Here is a 26,902-nt window from a genome sequence, read left to right as displayed (position 1 = left end):
GAGTGCATAAATAAATGAATTACTGTGAAAGTGGAATGTTGATAAATTATTGATTGATGCCTAGTAGTCGGTACAGCTTAGTTATATCACTGATTATCTAGATGATTCTGCTTCCATGAATTTATTTTGCTAGCTCCACTCTTTCCAAATCATCAGGAATGCTTGATTTACTGCCTGGCTAACCAGGAGCTGGCTGGTACCTTCTCATCCTTGAGCCAAGGGCCTTCACTCATCCCTGTTTCTTTCCTTGATTATTACTTGCAAGGGATACATGTACTCTCTTATGATCATCTCTTCTTTTAACACATGCCCCACGATGAGAAGGACTCAGCCTGGCTTGTTACTCCCATAAGGACAAATGCCAACTAAAAATAAGAAGCTCAACTCTTTGTTAAGGACTGAATTCTGCCCCACACTAAATTTGTATATGAAAGTCCTACCCTCCAGTGTGACTTTATTGGCAGAAAGGGCCTTTAAAGAGTTAATTAAGGTTAGATGAGATGACAAGGATTGGGCTTCAGTATGATAAGACTGGTGTTCTTCTAAGAGCCGAAAGAGACACAAGAGATTTCTCTCCCTGTGCATGGGGAAAAGGCCATGTGGGAGAGAGTGAAAAGATAACTGTCTCCAAGATAGGAAGAGCAGTCTCACCAAAAGCCAACCCCATTGGCACCTTCCTCTTGGCCTTTCAGCCTCGAGAACAATGAGGGAATAAATACCTGTTGTTTGAGTTAGCCAATCCGTAGTGTTTTGTTAGGAAGCCTATGATGACTGACTGACTAATATATTCTCCACGTTAAAAATAAGAAAAGCAGCACCTTTGGCTTAGGGCATTTACTTTAGAAAGCTTGTACATCTTTGTCATTTTGAAATGTAAGTAAATATTCTTAAAAGGTAACTTAGTCTCTTGTTACTTTTAAGACCCAAGGATGCTGTTCTCAAAGCTGGGGAATCATCACTTTGAAAATTATCAAGGAAGATAATACCTCCATTTCTCAGGTTCAGTAGGAGGCTGGGAGGGTCAGTTCGGCAGCTAACTTTCTCCCAGTGGCAAGACAACCTACTTCTATAAAGACATAAGAAGTTTATTTTTTCTGTGGATAAAGCCTAACAGAGACAGTTACCCCAATTACTAAGAAAATTTTAAATGAAAGGTGTGTGACAAATGGTACTGTAAAGTCCCCTTGAGGACAAGTTATTGCTTACCTTGAGGATCTGTATGTTAAAAGTTGCATCTTCTTGTTATATAAAAAGGTGAGTTTTTTTTTGCCTTTGCTTTTGATTTCTGAGCTGATTTCTTGAGATGTGCATCTCACTCTGGTTTAAAGCTAAAAGAAATAAGGTTATTCAATTAGGAAAGGAGGAAGTCAAATTATCTCTATTTGCAGATGACATAATTTTATATTTAAAAGACCCCACTGCCTCAGTCCAAAATCTCCTTAAGCTGATAAGTAACTTCAGCAAAGTCTCAGGATACAAAATCAATGTGCAAAAATCAAAAGCATTCCTGTACACCAATAATAGACACAGAGCCACATCATGAGTGAACTCCCATTCACAACTGCTACAAAGAGAATAAAAGACATAGAAACACAACTAACAAAAGATGTGAAGAACCTCTTCAAAAAGAGTGACAAACCACTGCTCAGGAAAATGAGAGAGGACACAAACAGATAGAAAAACATTTCATGCTCATGGTTAGGAAGAATCCATATTGTGAAAATGGCCATATCGCCCAAAATAATTTACATATTCAATGCTATCCCCATCAAGCTACCAATGTCTTTCTTCACAGAATTGAAAAAAAACACCTTAAGCTTTATATGGAATCAAAAGAGAACCAACATAGCCAAGACAATCCTAAGCACACAATTATGGAGGCATCATACTACCTGACTTCAAACTATAAGGCTACAGGAATCAAAACAGCGTGGTACTGGTACCAAAACAGATATACAGACCAATGGGACAGAGCAGAGGCCTCAAAAGTAACACCACACAGCTACCACTATCTGATCTTTGACAAACCTGACAAAAACAAGCAATGGGGAAAGGATACCCTATTTAACAAATGGTGTTGGGAATACTGGCTAGCCATATGCAGAAAGCTGAAACTGGATCCCTTTCTTACACCTTATACAAAAATGAACTGCAGATGGATTAAAGATTTAAACATAAGACCTAATGCCATATAAACCCTAGAAGAAAACCTAGACAATACCATCAGGGCATAAGCATAGGCAAGGACTTCATGACTAAAACACCAAAAGCAATGGCAACAAAAGCCAAAATAGACAAATGAGACCCAATTAAACTTAAGAACTGCGAGGTTCTCCAGGTCTGCAGTGGAGCGCAAGGCCAGCCGAGCCCAGCCTTGAGATCCCAGACGGGAGGAAAAGGGAACCCCTCAGATACCCAGAAATGGACCTGGAAAACAAAGTGAAGAAGATGGGCTTAGGTCACGAGCAAGGATTTGGAGCCCCTTGTTTAAAATGCAAAGAAAAATGTGAAGGATTCGAACTGCACTTCTGGAGAAAAATATGTTGTAACTGCAAGTGTGGCCAAGAAGAGCATGATGTCCTCTTGAGCAATGAAGAGGATCGAAAACTGGGAAAATTTTTTGAAGACACCAAGTATACCACTCTGATTGCAAAACTAAAGCCAGATGGAATTCCCATGTATAAACGCAATGTTATGATATTGACCAATCCAGTTGCTGCCAAGAAGAATGTCTCCATTAATAGTTATCTATGAGTGGGCTCCTCCTGTCCACAGTCAGGCATTGGCCACACAGTACATGCAGAGGCTACCCAAGGAAAAGCAGCCAGTGGCAGGCTCAGAGGGGGCACAGTACTGGAAGCAGCAGCTGGCAAAGAGCTCCCTGCACATGATCAGGACCCTTCAAAGTGCCATGAATTGTCTCCCAGAGAGGTGAAGGAGATTGAGCAGTTTGTGAAGTAATTTAAGAGTGAGGATCTGGGAGTAGGAGATGTCAAACTTCCCTGTGAGATGGATGCCTGAGGCCCCAAACAAATGTGCATTCCTGGAGGGGATGGAAGCACCCCACCAGCAGCGGGGGCCATGGAGGACAGATCTGCTGAGCACAAAAGTACTCAACATTCCTGCTATTGTTGCAAACTAGTATGAAGGCAGGCAACCCGCCATCTACACCGAAAGGGCCAGCTGTGATAAACTGTGGCACACAGCCTCTTTTGTCTGCAGCATCTGCCATGAACTCCTGGTTGACATGATTTATTTCTGGAAGAATGAGAAGCTATACTGTGGCAGACATTACTGTTTCAGTGAGAAACCCCGATGTGCTGGCTGTGATGAGCTGATATTCAGCAGTGAGTCTACCCAGGCAGAAAACCAGAATTGGCACCTGAAACACCTCTGCTGCTTTAGCTGGGGAATTATACGTGATGGTCAAGGACAAGCCCGTGTGCAAGCCCTGCTATGTGAAGAATCACGCTGTGGTGTGTCAAGGATCCCACAATGCCAGCGACCCAGAAGTGCAGTGGGTGACGTATACCAATTTCAGCTGGCATGCATCCACGGAGTGCTTTCTGTGCTCCTGCTGCAGCACATGCCTCACTGGGCAGAAGTTCATGCCAGTAGAAGGGATGCTTTTCTGTTCAGTAGAATGTAAGAAGATGATGTCTTCGGAGGAGGGTATCTAGCAGTATAGAGCCATAGCTCTCCAAAGTGGTCTGCATTTCTACTGTAAAATGTAATTTGTAAAAAAGCAAAAAGAAAAAAAAAAAAAACTCTAAAGGAAACCAAGAGATTTTCATTTTTTTGCCATTTTAAAATCAATCTTTTTTTCTGTCTCAACTTTTAAACTTGCTTTAAGCATTTGATTTGTTAAACAGTAACGAATTTTCTTTCCATAGCTTTTCCAATGTGAAATCATTTATCTGGAAGCTTGGATCTAATTAAACTTCACGTCTGTATTCCACTTGTGCCAAACTGAAAAGTTAGCGTAGTGAATGGGAAGATGAGCATTTCTGCTTCTGTGCTGCTTTGTTCCCTCATGTGTAAAACAAAAAGGAAACTAAGTTTGCCCTAATACCAAGGCTCTACATGTATCGCCTCATCTTATTCACTGACCTTTGTAATGATGCACAATGAATTCCTTTTGACAAGGAGAAATGCAGTGTAGTATGTAGAGCTGCTGTTTTAATGGCGATGCATTTGCTCTTTTCTGATTTAGACAGAGGTGGCATTTCCTTTATTGCATTTCTGTCTTTTTATGTATCCTACTACCTCTCAGTATTCTCTTTGTAAGTTGGTGACTTCCATCTGTGGCCTTGAATATTTTAGTATCACATGTGGTATAACAGTACCCACACTTCTTACTTCTACTTTTTTATTTGGACCAATTTTCCTGCCTCGGTCTCCCCAGTAGCTGGGATTATAGGCGCACGCCACCACACCAGCTAATTTTTGTATTTCTAGTAGAGATAAGGTTTCATCATGTTGGCCAGGCTGGTCTTGAACTCCTGACCTCAGATGATCTGCTCACCTCGGCCTCCCAAAGTGCTGGGATTACAGGTGTGGGAGCCACTGTGCCTGGCCTATACACTTTTTACTTCTATAGGTGATTTCTGGGTTGGACATAAAAACCAAGCCACCTGTTTGTTTTTAATCCAAAGAATATGCAGTTTTTGTACCCAGGAAACTACGATTTATACTGATTGCACTTACCTGCCATGGTTTTTTTTTTTTTTTTTTTTGGCATGGTTTTTATTCTTTTCTAATGGATCCTGTGTTGTAATACTTCTAAGCCTATCCATGGATATATCAAATGTCTTCACTTTTACACTTCCATGGTTAGATATTTCTAATGTTTATTTTTCCCTGTGTACTTCTATACATAGCTATGCACTATGAAAATTAAATGAAATGAATGATATGTATATTATTCAAAATAAACTTTCTTTCACTTAAAAAAAAAAAAACTTCTGCACAGGAAAAGAAACTCTCATTACAGTGAACTGGCAACATACAGAATGGGAAAAAATTTTTGCAATCTACCCATCTGACAAAGGGCCAATATCCAGAATCTACAAAGAACTTAAATTTACAAGAAAAAAACAACCCCATCAAAAAGTGGGTGACAGAGATCAACAGACATTTTTCAAAAGATGACATTTATGCAGCCAACAAACATATGAAAAAAAGCTCATCATCACTGGTCATTAGAGAAATGCGTATCCAAACTTCTTTGAGGTACCATCTCATGCCAGTTAGAATGGCGATCATTAAAAAATATGGAGACAGATGCTGGAGATGATGTGGGGAAGTAGGAATGCTTTTACACTGCTGTTGAGAGTGTAAATTAGTTCAACCATTGTGGAAGACAGTGTGGTGATTCTTCAGGGATCTAGAAATAGAAGTATCGTTTGACCCAGGAATCCCATTATTGGGTATATACCCAAAGGATTATAAAACATTCAATTATAAAGATACACATACATGTATGTTTATTGTGGCACTGTTTACAATAGCAAAGACTTTGAACTAACCCAAATGCCCATCATAGATAGACTAAACAAGGAAAATATGTGACATATACACCATGGAATACTATGCAGCCATAAAGAGGGACTTCATGTCCTTTACTGGAACGTGGATGAAGCTGAAAACCATCATTCTCAGCAAACTAACACAAGAACAGAAAACCCAACATTGCATGTTCTCACTCATAAGTGGGTATTAAATAATAAGAACACACAGACACAGGTGGGGAAACATCACACACTGGGGCCTGGGGAGTGAGGGGCTGGGGGTGAGGAATAGCAGTGGGGGAGCAAATTGGGGAGGGATAACATTAGGAGCAATATCCAATGTAGATGACAGGCCAGTGGATGCAGTACCCACCACCATGGCATGTGTATACCTATTTAACAAACCTGCACAATGTGCACATGGACCCCAGAACTTAAAATATAATAAATAAACTTTTCTAAAAAATAAGTGGATGGTGAACAATGAGAACACATGGACATAGGGAGGGGAACATCACACACTGGGGTCTGTGGGTGGTGGGGGAGGGCTAGGAGAGGAATAGCCAGGGATGGGGGGATTGGGAAGGGGTAACAGGAGAAATACCTAGTGTAGGTGATGGAGGATCAGATGCAGCAAAGCACCATGACACATGTATACCTACAGAACAAACCTGTACTTTCTGCACATGTACCCCGGAAATTAAAGTATAATAATAATATTTCTTTCTCTCCTACATTTGTGATGAAGTTTTCTGGGTTGGGAGGAGATTTTGTTTTCAATTATGTGTCTCCAACACCTCCCAGTCTCAGTGAGAATATTAGGCAACATATAAACATCTTTTAAATTAATATTTATATCTCCCCATCTGTATTAGTCCAATTTGAATTGCTGTAATAAAGGGATACCTGAGGCTGTGTAATTTATAGGGAAATGAGGGTGATTAGACTCATGGTTGTACAGACTGCCCGGGAAGCATGGCACCAACATCTGCTTCTTGTGAGGCCTCAGGGAGCTTGCAATCATGGCAGAAGGCAAAGGGGAGCTGGCACCTAACATGGTGAGAGGAAGCAAGAGAGAGATGGGGGCAGTACCACACTTTAACAACCAGATCTCAGTGAGTGAGGACAGCAAGAATTCAGCCATTACCGTCAGGAGGCACCAAGCCATTCATGAAGGATCTGCCCCATGAGCCAAACCCCTCCCTCCCAGCAGGCCCCACCTCCAGCACTGGGGACCACATTTCAACATGACACTTGGAGGGGCCAAACATGCAAACTATATGACCACCTCTGTTACTACTGTATCTGCACAAACAATGAGAGGTTCTGTTAGACTTCATTATGTCTGAAGTCTGCTGCCCATATCAGATAACCAATGGCAGGCTGGTAATGAGGAATCAAAAGTATAGGCCAAAATTGGTTTCACTCAAACGGCCATGGTGTCATTTTAAATGCTTGGATAAATCAGGTTTCTCTGGTTAGTGGGCTGATTAGTGGAAAATGCCCTGTGCTTACAGGTGGAAGAATTTGTTTTTGAATTCAGTTCCACCCCTTTCTCTCTACGTGAGTCTTACCAGTCTCCGAATTTCACTCTGAAGCCCAATCTCATCTGAAAAGGTCTCATGTTTCTTATAGGGTCTCTGAGACCAGATGAAATATTACAGGTGTGCTTTGCACGATGAACATTTGTACCACAGTGTTTTCTTAGTATTCACTAACCTTGCCACCTAAAGGGACTGCGACATTTACCAGCTAGTTTCCATAGTGGCTTACTCCTAAAAGGAAAGGAAAACTGACTTTTTCCATTTCCAGTTCATCTGTCTATTCTACTGCTTGAAACTTCTTCATAAGGACTTTCCTGCCTTTCAACAGTGTTTTCTTCCTTTAATAACATAGGACAAGGTGCTCACAGGTTTGCACATTTAATGTGCTCTGCATTGGGGGTTATCCTTCCTGAGGGGGTGCCCTATCAAATTACCCTGTCTTTTCAGCTGAAGAATTTGAGGTGTTTATAAACTGAGGGAATGCAATGACTTCAGTGGAAAATGAAATGAGGAATAACTGCATCCTACAAGACAGCAGTGCAATTTAGAGCTAGGGCTGCTGTGTTCTAAACCTATCATAAACAGATTTTACATTATAAATACATACTGTAAGTAAATCACCAAGCTTTCTGCTGTGATTTATTTCGTCAGGTTTCTCTCTAATTTGGTCTTGAGGTCTCTCTTTAAAGGAGGCCAGAAACCAGCTTGTCTCCAGGAGAGCCCTGGCCAGGGGGAAAGGTAGGCTCTGGGGTGTCAGTAAGGTAAGGCACAAGGAGGAGGCAGAACCGAAACGCAGGAACAGAAGAAATCTCTAACTTACATATCCCGGAGAAGTTTGGGGAGCGTCTGCAGCCCGAGGGGCAGTCTGGAGACCAAGATGAGCCAGAGAGCAGAGGAAGGGCCTGGAGCTTTGTTCTCGGGCTTTCCCGTGAGGGTGTGGCTTCGCTGATTTAAGAGAACACGGGAGCTGGGCTTATTTACAGGACTCCGGTGTTGACCATTAGGTTTTATCATAGTCAGCAGCTGTGTGATGTGTGGGTTCTGGCTCAGTGGGATGAAGAACAAATGGGCCACATCACACCCACTCAGGGAGGGGGAGTGTTACCCAGACCAGAGGTGACACAGTGAGACTGGGCTTCAGACAAGTTTGGTCAGGCCTGAAAATGGATGCTGGGGCAGCAACTATTAAACACATTTATGACAGTTTTCCCCAAACCTGGCTTTTAAATCATTTATATCACACATGAGCAAAAACTGAACTGAAAGCATTTGGAAATAACCCCTTCGGTTTGCACCAGTAAGCAGGATTCAAGTTTCTAGGTTCTCCTGGTATAAGTAAAATGACAGTGTCTTTAAGTGAAAGCTAAAATGTGAAAAGCATCCAGGGAACATGTAGCCCTTTACCTGAGGTGTCAGGGTGTGTCTGTTCATAAAGGCTGTTTTAAGTTTCAGTGTCAGGTTACCTTGTTATTTCAGTGCAGTCTACGTGAAAATATCCTTTTGAGGCTGTACAACTCACGTTCTCACGTGGAAAAAAACATATTTCATTGACTGTATATTTTTCTATTGTGACTTTCGAGTGTTTCTTTAATCTAGAGGTTTCTATTGCTAGAGAAGTTGCCTGTGGTTGGTTTGCAGCCAACAAGTGACCCTGAATCAGCTACAGGTGGCGCTCGTTATAGGAACGCCGCAGCGTGAGGCTTAACCATGGTTCTCATATTGTGGTTCCTGAAGCGGCAGAGAACTTATTATAAATGCAGATTCTAAGACCCCACGCAGACCTACTGAATAAGAAACTCTGAGTGGAAACCAGCAATCTGTGGTCCAACAAGCCCTACAGTGATTCTGGGTGCACTAGAGAGCCATCAGCTTACTGTTACAGAAACCCCTGTAGGATTCCTATAGCACATTGCGTGAGTAATATGAATGTTGACTATTTTACTGAATGGTATATGTAATATAAATGGTATATTAATGTAATATAAATGACTATAATGGTAGCACATTACTTATTTAATATAAATGGTCAACATTTGGCCTGGTGGGCACAGTGGCTCATGCCTATAATTCCAGCACTTTGGGAGGCCGAGGCTGGTGGATCACGAGGTTAAGAGATCGAGACCATCCTGGTCAACAAGGTGAAACCCCATCTCTACTAAAAATGCAAAAAATTAGCTGGGCATGGTGGTGCATGCCTGTAGTCCCAGCTACTTGGGAGGCTGAGGCAGGAGAATTGCTTGAACCCAGGAGGTGGAGGTTGCAGTGAGCCAAGATCATGCCGTTGCACTCCAGCCTGGGTAACAACAGTGAAACTCCCTCTCAAAAAATAAATAAATAAATAAATAAATAAATAAATGGTCAACATTTTAAAATTCTTTTAGCTGGTACTGAAAACCACTATCCTGTTTAACAAGGGGTTGGGCTAACAATAGTGGTGGTCATCACAATTCACAGTTTGGGCCACTTGGCCCTGTTCACAGGCACAGTGATTCACCCAGAGGACTCACAATGAGTTGCAAACATGTCCCTTCTGCAGAGCTCAGACTGAGAAGCCTTTTGAGGTGCTAACTAGCAAACGTTTTTAAATATCATTGATACTTACCCTGCCCTCATCCTCACCCTCATTCTGAGTCTTTGCTTTCCTTGAAACAGTGGCTTTCTCTGTGACTTCATTTATCCTCTCTCACTGTGAGCCCTTCCTCAGAACTTGCAGAGAATCCACAGGATTCAGTAATCACCTCTGAATGCAGTTTCAGAACTGACTGCTCTCTTAACTATCTCTCTGTCTTAGTAAACACTGTCACTCAGATGTCCTCCTGCTAACAGCAGCACAAATAAATAAAACTGAATGCGTCAGCTCCCATCTGAGCTTCCACATTTTTATCAGTGGGAGGTTGCACAGATCTACAAGTTACCCTAATTCCCCTTTCTCCTTTGCTGGCTTGACCCTGGAATGAGCTGTAGGTTTTCATAATATATATCATGTTCATCCATTTTCTCCATTCCTGCTGTTACTGTATTTAGAATGTAAACAGCTTAACTGGGAAACTGTTTTCCAAAAGGCCTTCCTCTGTCCCTCTCTCATTCCCTTTCTCTCTTTCTCCTTTCTCCCCTTTCTCTTAATTCCTTCCTTTTTCCCTTCTCTCCTTTCTTTCCTCCCCTTCCTCCCACAAACAGATGGCAAAATAAATGATTTACCTCCTCTCCTTCTAGGTGTCCCACTGACTAAGAGCAGCCTTTGCATTCTGGACCTCAAAGTTCTCCAAGTCCTGATGACAATCTACTTCCTTCATCTCCCCTCCTTCCACTTCCCCTATTGACTCTTTAGTGGTTTTCAAACTCAGACACACCGAAAGGCATGATTGAAAGAGATATTTGAGGCCAAATCCTAGAGTTTCTGACTCAGTAGTTTCAGGGTAAAGTCCAAAATTTAACATTCCTGAAAAGTTTCCATGTGCTACAGATAAAATGTTGTTATCTTCCCCAAACTCATATGTCCACGTCCTAACCCCTGGTGTGGCTGTATTTAGAGATGGGGCCTCTAAGCAAATAACTAAGGTTAAATGAAGTAATAGGGTGGGGCCCTGGCCTGATGAGGTTAGTGTCCTTATAAAATAAAACACCAGAGAACTTAGGATCTTCCCAGCCTTCAGAACTAAGAAAATAAATTTCTGTGTTTAAGCCACTCAGTCTTTGTATTTTTATGACAGCCTGATCTGACTGATGCTCCAGATAATCATGAGGCTGCTGTTCTGGGACTGTATTTGAGAGACCTCACTACTCCACTCTGATTGGCTGCTGTTCTGGGACTATATTTGAGAGCACCTCACTACTCCACTCTGATTGGCTAATGTTCTGGGACTATATTTGAGAGCACCTCACTACTCCACTCTGATTGGCTGCTGTTTTGGGACTGTATTTGAGAGCACCTCACTACTATACTCTGACTGGCTGCTGTTCCGGGACTGTATTTGAGAGCACCTCATTACTCCACTTTGATTGGCTGCTGTTCCGGACTGTATTTGAGAACACCTCACCACTCCACTCTGATTGGCTGCTGTTCCAGGACTGTATTTGAGAGACCTCACCACTCCACTCTGACTGGTCTCCTTGTCGACTTGATCTCTGTGTCTTTCTGACAGGCCGGCTCTTCTCCTTTCTTTACTTGAACCCCACATCTTGTTGAAAACCCCCTTTGAACCATATGTCTTCCCTGAAGGCTCCCAACTCTCCCACCACAGTCATCTCTCTGCACTTCATCTTTAGATCCACTCGGCATCTCGCATGAACTACCTTGGATGATTCCTTTTTCTCTTCACACGGCTGTTGTGTCTTCATCGTAAGCTCCTTGGGGCACAGAATCTCTCCCTGGTGTCGCTGTCACAGTGCTTTGTGCACAGCGCAGGTTCAATAAATATATGATTATTTGACAGCCATGGAGGGTATGGAGAAGGGGTTCCAGGATATGACAGGCGTGAATTGTTCAGGTGTCACAGATGTCTCAGTGGCTCTGAGAGCCTCCTAGGAAGGTGGGGGTGAAACTCACAGGGGAACGCGTGATTATTGGCCTACTTGCTTAGGGAGCAGCCTCCTGAGTGGGTCTCTCTTAGTGTTTTGTAGACCAAAGAGTCGCCTCTGAGACAGAGTACATCTAATGATGACGATGACGCCGTAACAACAAACATGTATTGATATTTCTAAGTGCAAAGCGTTTCACAGGTATTTCCACTTGTAATTCTCCCAGTAACTCCACACGGTATGAATTATCATGCTTCCCATTTTCACAGATGACAAAATCGAGGCTTAGAGAGGATGAGTGACTTATCCCAGGTCTTAGAGCCAGGCAGAAGTAGAGCACATGCTTGGACCATGCCTGCATGACTCCGTTCACCTATTTTCTCATTTCTTGCCTTCCCTCTATAAATAGAGAGTTTTACACCAGAGGTTTACACGAGGCTGGCTTCCAACCTTTAAAGGTTTAGGTTTACTATTGTTATGCCATTTAACGTAGTTTATAGTTCCGTTTCTAGGATAGATTAAGCACGTAATAACAAAGCTTAACTTCTAGTGCCAAAGGATAACTGAAGGAGAAAACATCCGTCTTCTCTCAGAAATCAGCTGCGAAGGACACGCGCAGGTGGTGAGGCAGGAGTCTGCAGTTTCCAATTAATGCCACTGACCCCATTGGTCACCAAACCTGTTCTCAGTGAACAAAATCAGGCGTGATGGCTCAGTGGGTCCAGAGAAAAATTGAATTGCATTTTGCTTTCTTGACTTGGTAATTTGAAGAGTATTTTTCTGACATGTCAGCATTTCCATAAGATTCCCCAACAACTTATTCTAATCTGTTTTACTTCCTAACCAGCCCCCCCCAAAAAACAGTAACAGAATATTAAAGAGTAGCATAGCTACTCATAATAAAAAGTTATTACAAAATTTTCAAAATACCTGCTTTATTATTAACTCAGCCCTTAATTTTAATCAATGCATTATACAATCACTCTGGTAAATGTTTTCATTAAATTAAATTTTATAAGTTGAACGTACATATGTAATGTCTATATATGTGTACATATAACATGTGGGGCTCACTCCAAGCAATTATGCTGCCCACAGAGCAATTATGAGATTCTTTGAATCCTAAAGAGAAAGTTTTATTGGGCTCAGATTTAAATCCAAGGCCTTAAAAGACTTCAAAATCTACCACTTTGAATAAATTGCACCTTGACAATCAATTAAACTAATTTACTTTGCATATGAAAGTGTATTTTTTATATTTTAAAATAAAAATTATAATTCAAAAATAAATACCTAGACATTTTGGGGTAATTTGAAAGTATATAAAGGAATGAGCAGGTAGAGAAAAAAAAGTCAACCACACTTTCATCACACAGAAGTATGGAATCCTGTAGTAGAAATTTTACATCGTAACTTTTATTAACTGAAGGTTTATTTCACTAACACTTGCCTATGTTCCTGCTGAGCTACAGGTTGAGTCTGCCCATATCTCTTTGTCACTATTCCACCATCCAAGCCCACGCGTGTCTCACCTGGATTTTTACTGGAGCCTGGAACTTGTCTGTCTGCTCCTGTCTTGTGTCCCTTCAGTCTGTTACCCATGACGCACTCTGGCTTAAATGACTTCTGTGACATTCATTGCTCTTGGGTGAGATGACTGTCACAAAAGGGCACTGTGGAGCACTTGGGAATATTAGACCAGTAATCTGAGTACTCTGTCTGAGCTTTATTTTTATTTGTATTTATTTTTTTGAGATGGAGTTTCACTCTTGTCCCCCAGGCTGGAGTGCAATGGCGTGATCTCGGCTCACTGCGACCTCCACCTCTCAAGTTCAAGTGATTCTCTTGCCTCAGCCTCCCGAGTAGCTGGGATTACAGGCATGCACCACCATGCCCAGCTAATTTTTGCATTTTTAGTAGAGTCTGGGTTCCACGTTGGCCAGGCTGGTCACCAACTCCTGACCTCAAGTGATCTTCCCACCTCGGCCTCACAAAGTGTTAGAACTACAGGTGTAAGCCAGCACGCCCAGCCCTCTAGCTGACGTTAGAGGGTCGTGGTGAATTTCAAATGAAAAAAGTACACGAAGGCGCCTGTAAACTGTAGTAAACTGCAGCGTGAGTGGTCACTACTTAGAACTCTATATATGAATAAATGTCAGCTGTTTTTGTTTGTTTTGAAAATATATATATAGGTTACTATCATAATTATGTAAACCAGTCTTAGTCTTTGAGAGGCAAGTAACAGAACAATGACGTCAGGAAACAGGGATTCTAACCACTGACATTTGGCATAACCTTGGAATGAGATCTGGCTCTCACCAAATTGAGAAATAAAGAAATGCATCTGGGGTCTGTGGGGTGGGGACTTAGGGGAGGGACAGCATGGGTGGGGAGTTGGGGAGGGATAACATGGGGAGAAATGCCAGATATACGTGATGGGGAGGAAGGCAGCAAACCACATTGCCATGTATGTACTGATGCAACAATCCTGCATGTTCTTCACATGTACCCCAAAACCTAAAATGAAATGAAATATATATTTTAAAAAAGAGAGAGGAGAAGATGGCGCTATAGGAGCAACTCAGGATTGCAGCTCCCAGTGAAAGCGCAGAGGGTGAGTGGACGTCGCATTTCCAGACAGATCTTTATTGCCCACAGACCAGGAGATTCCCAGGTGTAGGAGCCCCACGGGCCACCAGCATGGCTGTTTTGGCCAGCACTGCAGCGCAGCAGCACTCTGTACCAAATACACTGGTCTGGTTGTCTTGTTAAACCAGCAATTTGAGATTTGGGAAGGCAGATTAGCACATTCATCTAATTAAACAGGACTTAAACAGTAAGCCAGGCCAGGAGATTCCTGGGCAGCAACGTTGTTTCAGCCGGCACAGTGGGTTGCCACACAGAAAATCACACAGATCCCGGCACCCTTTCAGCAGGCGACTGAAACACCTGGGCAAGAGTCAACCATTCAACTTAAAAAAAAGGGGGGGCTCTGAGGCAGGGAGCCAGGTGATCAAGCTTAGCGGGTCCCACCCCCACAAAAACAAACAAAACAGCAATTGGAAACACTCAGGGTTGAGAGCTTCACAGCAAGCACAGCTAAACCCAGGACAGTGCAGCTCGGTGGGGGAGGGGCGTCCACCATTACTGAGGCACTCCTCCCCTCCAGAGGTACTCTGCCATTGCTGATGCAGCCCACCATTGCTGAGGCAACCCACCATAACAGAGAGAGTCCACCATTACAGAGGCAGGCCACCATCACCACAGCAGTTCTAACCACACCCATATAAACAGGACTACAGGGAATTACACACAGCAGCAGGGCAGAGCCCATAGCAGCAGGGTGGAGCCCACAGCAGCAGGGTGGAGCCCAGAGCAGCTCAGCATAGCCCCTGCAGACTGCCTCCGTGCTGGGCAGGACAGTGCAACAGAAACTCATAAATAAAACCCTAACTCACAGCTAAGCACTTGAGCTCCTATAATGTACAGACTGTCTCCTCAAGCAGCTCCCTGACCGCCATATATCCAAAGAGTCACCTCACAAAGGACTGATCAGACTGACATTTGGCGGGCATCATTCTGGGACAAAGATAGTAGAAGAAGAAACAAGTAGCAGCCCTCACTGTTCCGCAGCTGCTACAGGTGTTCCCCAGGCAAGCAGGGCCTGGAGTGGACCTCAGCAGTCCTACAGCAGAGGGGCTAGACTGTTAGAAGGAAAACTAAGAAACAGAAATACTTCATCATCAACAATCTGGACATCCACTCAGAGACCCAATCAGAAAGTCAGCAACCACTCAGACAACAGGTGGATAAATCCACACAGATGGGAAGAAACAAGCACAAAAAGGAGGAAAACACCCAAAACCAGGACACCTCACCTCCTACAAAGGACCAAAACTCCTCACCAGCAAGGGAACCAAGCTGGACGGAGAATGAGTGTGATGAAATGAAAGAATCAGACTTCAGAAGGTGGGTAATGAGAAACCTCCATGAGCTAAAAGAACACACTCTAACTCAGTGCAAAGAAACTAAGAACCTTGAAAAAAGATTTGAGGAAATGATAACAAGAATGGACAATTTAGTGAAGAATAGGAATGAATTGATGGAGCTGAAAAACACAAAACGAGAACTTTGCGAAGCATGCACAAGTCTCAACAGCCAAATTGACCAAGCAGTAGAAAGGATATCAGAGGTTAAAGATCAACTAAATAAAATAAAATGAGAAGGCAAGATTAGAGAAAAAAAGCACAAAAAGGAATGAACAAAGTCTCCAAGAAATGTGGGACTCTGAAGAGACCTAATCTACATTTGATAGGTGTACCTGAATGTCATGAAGAGAATGAATCCAAGCTGGAAAATACTCTTCAGGATATTATCCAGGAAAATTTCCCCAACCTAGCAAGGCAGGCCAATATTCAAGTCCAGGAAATACAGAGAACACCACAAAAATATTCTGCAAGAACAACCCCAAGGCACATAATTGTCAGATTCACCAGGGTTGAAGTGAAGGAGAAAATGCTAAGGGCAGCCAGAGAGAAAGGTCGGGTCACCCACAAAGGGAAGCCCATCAGACTCACAGCAGATCTCTTGGCAGAAACCCTACAAGCCAGAAGAGAGTGAAGGCCAATATTCAACATCCTTAAAGAAAAGAACTTTCAACCCAGAATTTCATATCCAGCCAAACTGAGCTTCATAAGTGAAGGAAAAATAAAATCCTTTGTGAACAAGCAAGTACTCAGAGATTTTGTCTCCACCAGGCCTGCTTTACAAGAGCTCCTGAAACAGGCACTACACATAGAAAGGAACATCCAGTACCAGCCATTCCAAAAACATACCAAATGCTAAAGAGCATCAACAAAATGAAGAATCTGCATCAACAAAATGAAGAATCTGCATCAACTAATGGGCAAAACAGCCAGCTAGCATCAAAATGGCAGTATCAAATTCACACATAACAATATTAACCCTAAATGGAAATGGGCTAAATGCACCAATCAAAAGACACAGACTGGCAAATTGGATAAAAAGCCAAAACCCATCAGTGTGCTGTATCCAGGAAACCCATCTCGCATGCAAGGATACATAAAGGCTCAAAATAAAGGGATGGAGGAAGATTTACCAAGCAAATGGAGAGCAAAAAAAAGCAGGAGTTGCAATTCTCATCTCTGATAAAATAGACTTTAAAGCAACAAAAATCAAAAGAGACAAAGAAGGCCATTACATAATGGTAAAAGGATAGATACAACAAGAAGAGCTAACAATCCTAAATATATATGGACCCAATACAGGAGCACCCAGATATATAAGGCAAGTTCTTAATGACTTACAAAGAGACTTAGACTTCCACACAATAATAGTGGGAGACTTTAACATTCCACTGTCAATATTAGACAGATCAACCAGACAGAAAATTAACAAGGATATCCAGGGCTTGAACTCAGACCTGGAACAAGCAAACCTGATAGACATTTACAGAACTCTCCACCCCAAATTCACAGAATATACATTCTTCTCAGCACCACATCACACCTACTCTAAAATTGACCACGTAATTGGAAGTAAATCACTCCTCAGCAAGTGCAAAACAATGGAAATCATAACAAACAGCCTCTCAGACCATAGTGCAATCAAGTTAGAACTCAGAATTCAGAAATCAACCCAGAACCACACAGCTTCATGGAAACTGAACAACTGGCTCTTGAATGTTGACTGGATAAACAATGAAATGAAGGCAGAAATAAAGTTCTTCAAAACCAACAAGAATGAAGACACAACATACCAGAATGTCTGGGACAGATTTAAAGCAGTCTCTAGAGGAAAACATATAGCAATAAGTTCCCACATGAGAAGAGTGGAGAGATCCAAAATTGACACCCTATCATCAAAATTGAAAGAGCTAGAAGAGCAAGATCAAAAAAACTTAAAACCTAGCAGAAGACAAGAAATAACTAAGATCAGAGCAGAACTGAAGGAGATAGAGACACAAAAATACCTTCAAAAAATCAATAAATCCAAGAGCTGGTTTTTTGAAAAGATCAACAAAATAGACAGACCACTAGCCAGATTGATTAAAAAAAAAGAGAGAGAGAGAGAATAACCAAATAGATGCAATAAAAAACGATAAAGGGGAAATCACCACAGATTCCACAGAAATTCAGACCATCATCAGAGAATATTACAAATAACTCTATGCACATAAACTAGTAAACCTGGAAGAAATGGATGAATTCCTGGACACTTGTGTCCTCCCAAGCCTAAACCAGCAGGAAGCTGAAACTATGAATAGACCAATAACAAGGTCTAAAGTTGAGGCAGCAATTAAGAGCCTACCACTCAAAAAAAGCCCAGGTCCAGATGGGTTACAGCCGAATTCTACCAGACACACAAAGAGGAACTGTTACCATTCCTTCTGAAACTAGTCCAAATAATCCAAAAAGAGGGAATCCTTCCCAAATCATTTTATGAGACCAACATCATCCTGATACCAAAACCCGGCAGAAACTCAACAAGAAAAGAAAACTTCAGGCCAATATCCATGATGAACCTACACGCAAAAATCTTCAATAAAATACTGGCAAGCTGATTGCAACAGCACATCAAAAAGCTTATCCACCATGATCAAGTAGGATTCATCCCGGGGATGCAAGGTTGGCTCAACATACGCAAGTCTATAAACGTAATTCACCACATAAACAGAACCAAAAACAAAAACCACATGATTATCTCAATTGATGCAGAGAAGGCCTTTGACAAAATTCAACAGCCCTTTATGCTAAAAACCCTCAATAAACTCGGTACTGAGGGAACGTATTTCAAAATAATAAAAGCTATTTACAACAAACCAACAGCCAATATCATATTGAATGGGCAAAAACTGGAAGCATTCCCTTTGAAATCTGGCACTAGGCAAGGATGCTGTCTCTCACCACTCCTATTCAACATAGTACTAGAAGTTCTAGCCAGAGCAATCAGTCAAGAAAGAGAAATAAAGCATATTCAAATAAAAAAGGAGGAAGCCAAATTGTCTCTATTTGCAGACGACATGATAGTATACCTAGAAGACCCAAAATAAAGTTTTTGTCTCAGCCCAAAAACTCCTGAAACCAGTAAGCAACTTCAGCAAAGTCTCAGGATACAAAATCAATGTGCAAAACTCACAAGCATTCCTATACACCAATAACAGACTGAAAGAGAGCCAAATCAAGAACGAACTGCCATTCACAATTGCTACAAAGAGAATAAAATACCTAGGAATACAACTCACAAGGAACGTAAGGGACCTCTTCAAGGAGAACTACTAACCACTGCTCAACAAAATAAGAGAGGACACAAACAGATGGAGAAACATTCCATGTTCATGGTTAGGAAGAATTAATATCATGAAAATGGCTATACTGCCCAAAGTAATTTACAGAATCAACACTATCCCCATCAAGCTACCATTGACTTTCTTCACAGAACTGGAAAAAACCACCTTAAACTTCATATGGAACCAAAAGAGAGCCCGCATAGCCAAGTCAATTCTAAGCAAAAAGAACACAGCAAGAGGCATCATACTACTGGACTTCAAACTATACTACAAGGCTACAGTAATCCAAACACCATGGTACTGGTACCAAAAAAGCCATATAGACCAATGGAACAGAACAGAGGCATCGGAGGCAACACAGCATATCTACTACCATACAATCTTTGATAAACCTGACAAAAACAAGCAACAGGGAAAGGATTCCCTGTTTAATAAATGGTGTTGGGAAAACTGGCTAGTCATGTGCAGAAAGCAGAAACTGGACCCCTTCCTGACACCTTACACTAAAATTAACTCCAGATAGATTAAAGACTTAAACATAAGACCTGGCACCATAAAAACCCTAGAAGAAAATCTAGGCAAAACCATTCAGGACATAGGCGTAGGCAAGGACTTCATGACCAAAACACCAAAAGCATTGGCAACAAAAGCCAAAATAGACAAATGGGACCTAATCAAACTCCACAGCTTCTGCACAGCAAAAGAAAACAGTCATTAGAGTGAATCGGCAACTAACAGAATGGGAAAAAAATTTTGCAGTTTACCCATCTGACAAAGGGCTGATATCCAGAATTTACAAAGAACTAAAACAGATTTACAAGAAAAAAACAAACAAGCCCATTCAAAAATGGGCAAAGGATATGAACAGACACTTTACAAAAGAAGACATACATGAGGCCAACAAACATATGAAAAAATGCTCATCATCACTGGTCATTAAAGAAATGCAAATCAAAACCACACTGAGATACCATCTCACGCCAGTTAGAATGGCGATCATTAAAAAATCTGGAGACAACAGATGCTGGAGAGGATGTAGAGAAATAGGAACACTTTTACACTGCTGGTGGGAGTGTAAATTAGTTCAACCATTGTGGAAGACAGTGTGGCGATTCCTCAAGGCCTTAGAAATAGAAATTCCATCTGACCCAGCAATCCCATTACTGGGTATATATCCAAAGGACTATAAATCGTTCTACTATAAGGACACATACACACGAATGTCATTGTAGCACTGTTTACAATAGCAAAGACCTGGAACCAACCCAAATGCCTCTCGATGATAGACTGGACTGGGAAAATGTGGCACATATACACCATGGAATATTATGCAGCAATCAAAAACAATGAGTTCTTGTCCTTTGTAGGGACATGGATGAACCTGGAAACAATCATTCTCAGCAAACTGACAGGACAGAAAATGAAATACTGCATGTTCTCACTCATAGGTGGGTGATGAACAATGAGAACACATGGACACAGGGAAAGGAGTACTGCACACTGGGGCCTATTGGTGGGAATAGGGGAGGGACAGCAGTGGGGGGGAAGCTGGGGAGGGATAGCATGGGGAGAAATGCCAGATGTGGGTGAAGGGGAGGAAGGCAGCAAATCACACTGCCACGTGTGTACCTATGCAACTATCTTACATGTTCTGCACATGTACCCCAAAACCTAAAATGCAATTAAAAAAAAAAAGGATTCACTATTCTAGACTCCATTAAGAACATTCATGATTCATGGAAAGAGGTAAAAAAAAAAAAAAAAAAAAAAAAAAGGAAAGAAGAAGAAGATAATTGCCAACAAAGTTACAGGGCTTATTAGACATTCTAGAAATTCATGTGTTACAACAGGCACTGGTGTAAAATCTTGAATTGACAAAATATGAAAGAGAGCTCATTAACAAAAGCCAATAAGCATAGAAACTGGTATACTGACCGAGGGGCATGCCAGATCCGAGAGTTGAGGCTATTTAATAAATGAAGCCAGGAATGTAATATTCCTATAGAGGGGAAATGTGAAATTGGGTAAAGATTAACACCATGAAGAGCAAGAACATAAATGTCAAAAACAAACGTTACAATTCTTAGTAGTACTTATACAAATCAATAGGGACCTTGTATACACTAGTTAGGTAATAAAATGGAGACATTGAATATAGTAAACTGGCCACACTAGAGATGGAGAAACTGATGTGACAGATGGGACAGACATTAGCAAGGACGGGAAGTTAGTAAACGCGAGAGCCTCCGCTGCCTGGAAGAACCTGAAGCCACAGCAGGCTGACCCTTCATGCATTTGACACATGCAGATGTAGCCGAGGCCCAGGTGGGATGTGTAATGTGCTGTTTCCACTTTTCCTTCTTCCATTTCATCTCCATCAACGCCTAGCATTGGTGAAGTCCAACCAGAAGTCAGTTAACAAGGGAGTTGGGAAACGCAGTTTACAACAAAATTGCAGTGTGGAGCACAAAGGAGCACGGGTGATAACGAAGACTGAGCACACGCAGCTCAGTGGAGCTTCCCTCTCTTCTACCAACGTTTAAGTCCCATTCAGAAATGTATGCTTTCTGCACAGGTAGAGATCCTTAAACTCCGCCAGAAAAGAGAAGCAGGTACCGTCACACTTTCAGAAAGAGGCAGCACTGTTAGCGCCCAGGAAGCGAAATGATCTGGCTTAAGGTTTAATCACATTAGCTCTGTCCTGTCCGGTGAGAGCTAAGGGAAGGAGCGCGGGCAGCTGTTCCCACAGACGGTGCCCAAAGCAGGCAGACAGTGGGAGAAACTTTCTGGCTTCTTTATTTCATTTACTCTCCTATCACCCACTGGTGCATTTTGTTGACTCAACTGAGCTGCAGACAGATGTGAAGCAGGCTTGGGAAATGCAGTCTAAGTTCAGCCTCTGTGATGTGGGGAAAAGGTGCAGGAGAAGGGTGAAGACGGAATATGAGAAGCAGGAGGCAGAGGTTACCACGTACATGAGAATATGTATTGGAACAAGTAAAGATTGGAAAGACTGGTTGAACAAGACGCAAAAATGCTCCAGGTTTAAGAAAATCTTGATATTTATGAAAGTAATAGTTTTTCTTAGCTGAAAAAAGTTACAGGTTAAATAGAAAACACAAGTTACATTGAGAAAGTTGAACTGCATTCAGATAATTGAATTGAATTGCAAGGGATTCGATAAGGAGGAAGATTTTGAAAATGTAGCAAGACTCCCACATATAAATAAGTCAACTATATTAATGAAACAATCAAATAGATAAACTGACATTTAGAAGAAAATTCAAACGTATAAATCCAAACATATGTAGACATGTGCAACCTCACTGTGATAAAGGAACGGAAATCATGACTACAGCAAGATACCATTTACCTCCGCTTGGTTGGATTAAAACGAAATGTGCAAAAATAACACGAGTTGGCAATGTGGATAGATAGCAGCATCCCTAACCCACTGTCAATAGAGGCATCCATTTTTACAACCTTGGAAAATGGTTCCACATTATCTCAAAAAGTTAAGCAGTTACAAAATCTAACAAATTAGCAATTTGTCTTCAAGGAACATACACACAGGAAATACTAACTCTACCACACCACATGCACACAAGTGCTCAGAGAACTGTTAACAGTATCGAATAGACCTGCAGACAGCTCAGATGCTCGTTGGCTGATGTGTGAAAGACCTGATGCAAAGATTTTTGAAGTCAGTACCCTGAAATGAGAAAATGTCCCACGGTATATAAACATTCTTCATGTATTAGCTGCTTTTACCCCACAAAAAAATCCTCAGTTTATTCTAAAATGTAGAAATAATAGAAAACAACATTTTCTGACCCCCTGAACATTATAAAACTTTCTTTTAAAAACTGGGGCCAAAGGGACAGTATAAACAAAAAGCATGAAATTTCTATAAACAAAGGCGATGAGAATATTATGTAGTAGACTCCATAGGAAAACACTACAGCAGTAATCAGAGGAAAACTTACAGACTTAATAAAAAGGAAACAATACTTCTTCCAATAAAAAGGAAATAATATTAAAACCAAGACCCTGTTTCAGAGTGACTTAGTTTGGGTTCCAAAGAAAAAAATGCTCTGAGATAGAGATTTTGTGCACAAAATGTATTACAGAGTCCACAGAAGAACATCTGTAAGAATGAGAGAAAAGCAGAACTGGAGAGAGGAAAAGGGGAAGGTGCAAAGCAGTGGCAGCAGAGGCGTCAGCCCCGCCACGGCAGCTCTGGCAGGATGCCCTTGAGAACTGTCCCAGACAGAAGTAAAATGTGATCACTGGATACTGTTTGCCCCAGAAAGACAGTTTGTCCTGAGACAGTATAATCTTTAGCAGGGGTGCTGTTCCTAGAGGTGATGTGACACTTTAGCAGTCAACACTCCTGGAAGCTGTGAGAATGGAGCCTTGGGACTGTGGAAAGGGGTGGCCCTGTCCGATATTAAAATATACTCTTCATGTATCTGTATTTAAAGCACTATAGCATTCACGAATGAATAGACAAACCATCCAATAATGGAACACAAAGTCCAAAAGTAAACCAAATCACATATGGGTATTTAATATTTGATAAAGCATGTATTTCAAGCCACAGGTGCAAAGACGGACTCTTTGACAAGTGGTTCAGGAACAACTTTTTAGCCAATTAGAAAGAGCGAAAATGAATTCAGACCTCATTCTTTATGCAAGAATAAATTTCAAATGCATCAGTAACCTAGGTGCAAACACTGAAAACCTACAAGTATTAAAAACAGTCACATGTGAATTCCCTTGTTACCTGGATATAGGAAGAATTTTCTAACTATAACTTAAGCTGTAGATATAATAAAATAAAATTTAATATCTTTAAGTACCTAAAAGTATGGTACAAAAACTTGACAAGCAAACTCAAAAGAGAGTTAACAAATGGCGGGAGTGGGGGCCAGGGGACTAATTGCGACGCGCATGACAGATAAAGAGTTAATATCCCTAGTACAGAAACCTTTTTCAACAATGGAATAAAAGAGCCAAAACTTTATAGTAAAATGGGCAAAAAACATTAACAGATAATCAAATATATATATATATGTACACATACTTGCACATATGAAAATATGTTCACACTCTGAAATAAAGAATTGCAAATGGAAACAATATGAAGATACTATTTTTGTGCTACCAGATTGGTAAAAAATTTAAAGGTATGTCAAGGCACAGAGGGAACAGGTAGTGTCATTTTCTTCTGGTAGGAATGCATATTGATAGCAATACAATCCTTTTGAAGGGGAATTTGACCGTCTCTAACAAAACTATATGTGCGTTAATCATTTCTCCCAACAATCCCAATTTTAACTATTTACCCTGAAAAGCTACATCCAAAAAAATAAAAATATACATAAGCATATTTATTTATTGCAGCATCGTTTGTAATTGCAAAATTTTTTACGCAACCTAAATGCCCAAGCATAAAAGAACGGTTAGATTATTACTTCCACACAGTGGAGTACTTACGCAGCTGTACAAAAATGAGGAAGATCTCTATGAACTGACATGGAGAGATTTCTAAGATATATCGCTAAACAAAAAAAGTAAAGCAGATCAATATCTATAGCACAATATCTTTAGTGTGAGAAGGAAGAGGACGTTTAAAACAATGTATGTATCTGCCTGCTTATTCAAAAGGAGGTAGAGGAAGGATAAAAAAGAAACTGGTGAATCGCTTATAGACCGGAAGCCAGGGCCTTAGTTCTCTTTCCCATCTTGCAAGACGGCAGGTGAAAAAGCTGAGAAGCCGGACACTAAAGAGAAGAAACCTGAAGCCAAGAAGGCCGACGCTGGTAGCAAAGTGAAAAAGGGCAACCTCAAGGCTAAAAAGCCCCAGAAGGGGAAGCCCCATTGCAGCCGCAGTCCTGTCCTTGTCAGAGGAATTGGCAGGTATCCCGATCTGCCGTGTATTCCAGAAAGGCCTTGTACAAGAGGAAGTACTCAGCGGCTGAATCCAAGGTTGAAAAGAAAGAGAAGGAGAAGGTTCTTGCAACTGTTACAAAACCAGTTGGCGGTGACAAAAACAGCGGCACCCGGGTGGTTAAACTTCGCGAAATGCCTGGGTATTATCCTCCTGAAGATGTGCCTCGAAAGCTGTTGAGCCACGTAAAAAAGCCCTTTAGTCAGCACGTGAGAAAACTGCAAGCCAGCATCACCCCGGGACCATTCTGATCATCCTCACTGGACGCCACAGGGCAAGAGGGTGGTTTTCCTGGAGCAGCTGGCTAGTGGCTCTTTACTTGTGACTGGACCTCTGGTCCTCAATCGAGTTCCTCTGCGAAGAACGCACCAGAAATTTGTCATTGCCACCTCAGCCAAAATTGATATCAGCAATGTAAAAATCCCAAAACATCTTACTGATGCTTACTTCAAGAAGAAGCAACTGCGGAAGCCCAGACACCAGGAAGGTGAGATCTTCCACACAGAAAAAGAGAAATATGAGATCACAGAGCAACCCAAGGTTGATCAGAAAGCTGTGGACTCAGAGGTTTTACCAAAAATCAGAGCTATTCCTCAGCTACAGGGCTACCTGCGATCTGTGTCTGCCCTGACAAATGGAATTTATCCTCACAAATTGGTGTTTTAAATGTCTTAATAATCTAATTAAATAACTGATTACGTTTAAAAAAAAGAAAACTGTTGAAATGGATTACCTATGGGGGAGGGTAGATAGGAATGAGTTGAGAAAGGAAAGAAAAAAAAGCAATAAAGGGGAGTGATATTTCTTTAAACATTATCGCTTTTGCATATTCTTTTTTTTTTTTTTTTTGGGGGGGGAGGAAGGCAGGAAGGAAGGGAAGAAGGACGGTAGGGAGGAAGGAAGGGATGAAGGAAGGAAGGAAGGGAGGGAAGGAGGGAGGGAAGGGAAGAAAGGAAATCAAGCAATGAAAGAGACATTGCCGACCTGGATCTAGAGGTTTACAAGTTGATTTCTTTTTTTTTGAGAGAAGGAAAGAAAAAAAAAAAAATAAGTAAAGGAGAGGAAGAAAGAGGAAGAGAAAGAGGGAGAGTAAATGGAAATATTGCTTTATTTTGAAAAAAATTGGGTATTAATAATGGCCAATCAATGTTTCATTTAAACTAATGGGTAGGTGTGATGTGGTATTGACAAGAATGTATATTTTGTGTATTTGAAGTGGAGAGCTCTATAAATATTTATTAAGTTTACTTGTTCTGGATCTGAGTTCGAGTCCTTGATATCCTTATTAATTTTCTGTCTCATTGAATCTAAGTCTCCTATCTGGGTGTTAGGATCGTTAGCTCTTGTTGTTGCATTGATCCTTTTACCACTATATCTTTGTTGCTTTAAAATCTATTTTATCCGATACAAGAATTGCAACTCCTGCTTTTTATTTATTTATTATTTATTTTTGCTCTCCATTTGGTTGGTAAATCTTTCTCCATCCCTTTGTTTTGAGTCTTTGTGTATCCTTGCATGTGAAACAGGTCTGGATGTAACCTGCCGTTGGGTTTTGGCTGTGTCTTTTGATTGGGGGATTTAGTCGATTTAAATTTAGGGTTACTGCCATTTGATGTTGACTGGCTGTTTTATCCATGTGTTGGTGTAAATTCTTCTTTATGTTGGTGCTCTTTACTTTTTGGTGTATTTTTAGAAAGGCTAATACTGGTTGTTTCTTTCTGTGTGTAATGCTTCTTTCAGAAGCTCTTGTAAAGCAGGCCTGGTGGTAATAAAATCTCTGAGTTCTTGCTTGTTCATAAAAGATTTTATTTTTCCTTCAGTTGTGAAGCTTAGTTTGGCTGGATATGAAATTCTGGGCTGAAGGTTCTGTTCTTTGAGGATGTTGAATATTGGCCCCCACTCTCTTCTGGCCTGTAGAGTTTCTGCCGAGAGATCTGCTGTAAGTCTGATAGGCTTGCCTTTGTGGGTTATCCGACCTTTCTCTCTGGCTGCCCTTAGTATCCTCTCCTTCGTTTCAACCCTGGTGAATCTAACGATTATGTGCCTTGGGGTTGCTCTTCTTGAGGAA

At 41.3% G+C, this 26,902-nt stretch overlaps 1 protein-coding gene and 2 pseudogenes across 4 annotated transcripts in view; 2 read left to right on the top strand and 1 right to left on the bottom strand.

The window, feature by feature from the left end:
- The window catches only part of LOC128931906 (uncharacterized), a 236,025-nt gene that overhangs the window by 163,091 nt on the left and 46,032 nt on the right, over positions 1-26,902 (bottom strand). For all 4 annotated transcript variants that reach the window (XR_013533582.1, XM_078368113.1, XM_078368114.1 and 1 more), the window contains one exon: positions 1,207-1,328. The gene's annotated coding sequence lies outside the window, so the exon portion shown is untranslated. The remainder of the gene's footprint in view (positions 1-1,206; positions 1,329-26,902) is intronic.
- Positions 2,393-3,680, top strand: LOC100392316 (testin pseudogene; annotated as a pseudogene).
- LOC108591045 (large ribosomal subunit protein eL6 pseudogene) lies at positions 6,533-25,500 on the top strand (annotated as a pseudogene).

This window comes from Callithrix jacchus, chromosome 4 (genome assembly GCF_049354715.1).
Source record: "Callithrix jacchus isolate 240 chromosome 4, calJac240_pri, whole genome shotgun sequence".
NCBI classification, from domain to species: Eukaryota; Metazoa; Chordata; class Mammalia; order Primates; family Cebidae; genus Callithrix; species Callithrix jacchus.
This window is presented reverse-complemented; position numbering and strand designations above follow the sequence as displayed.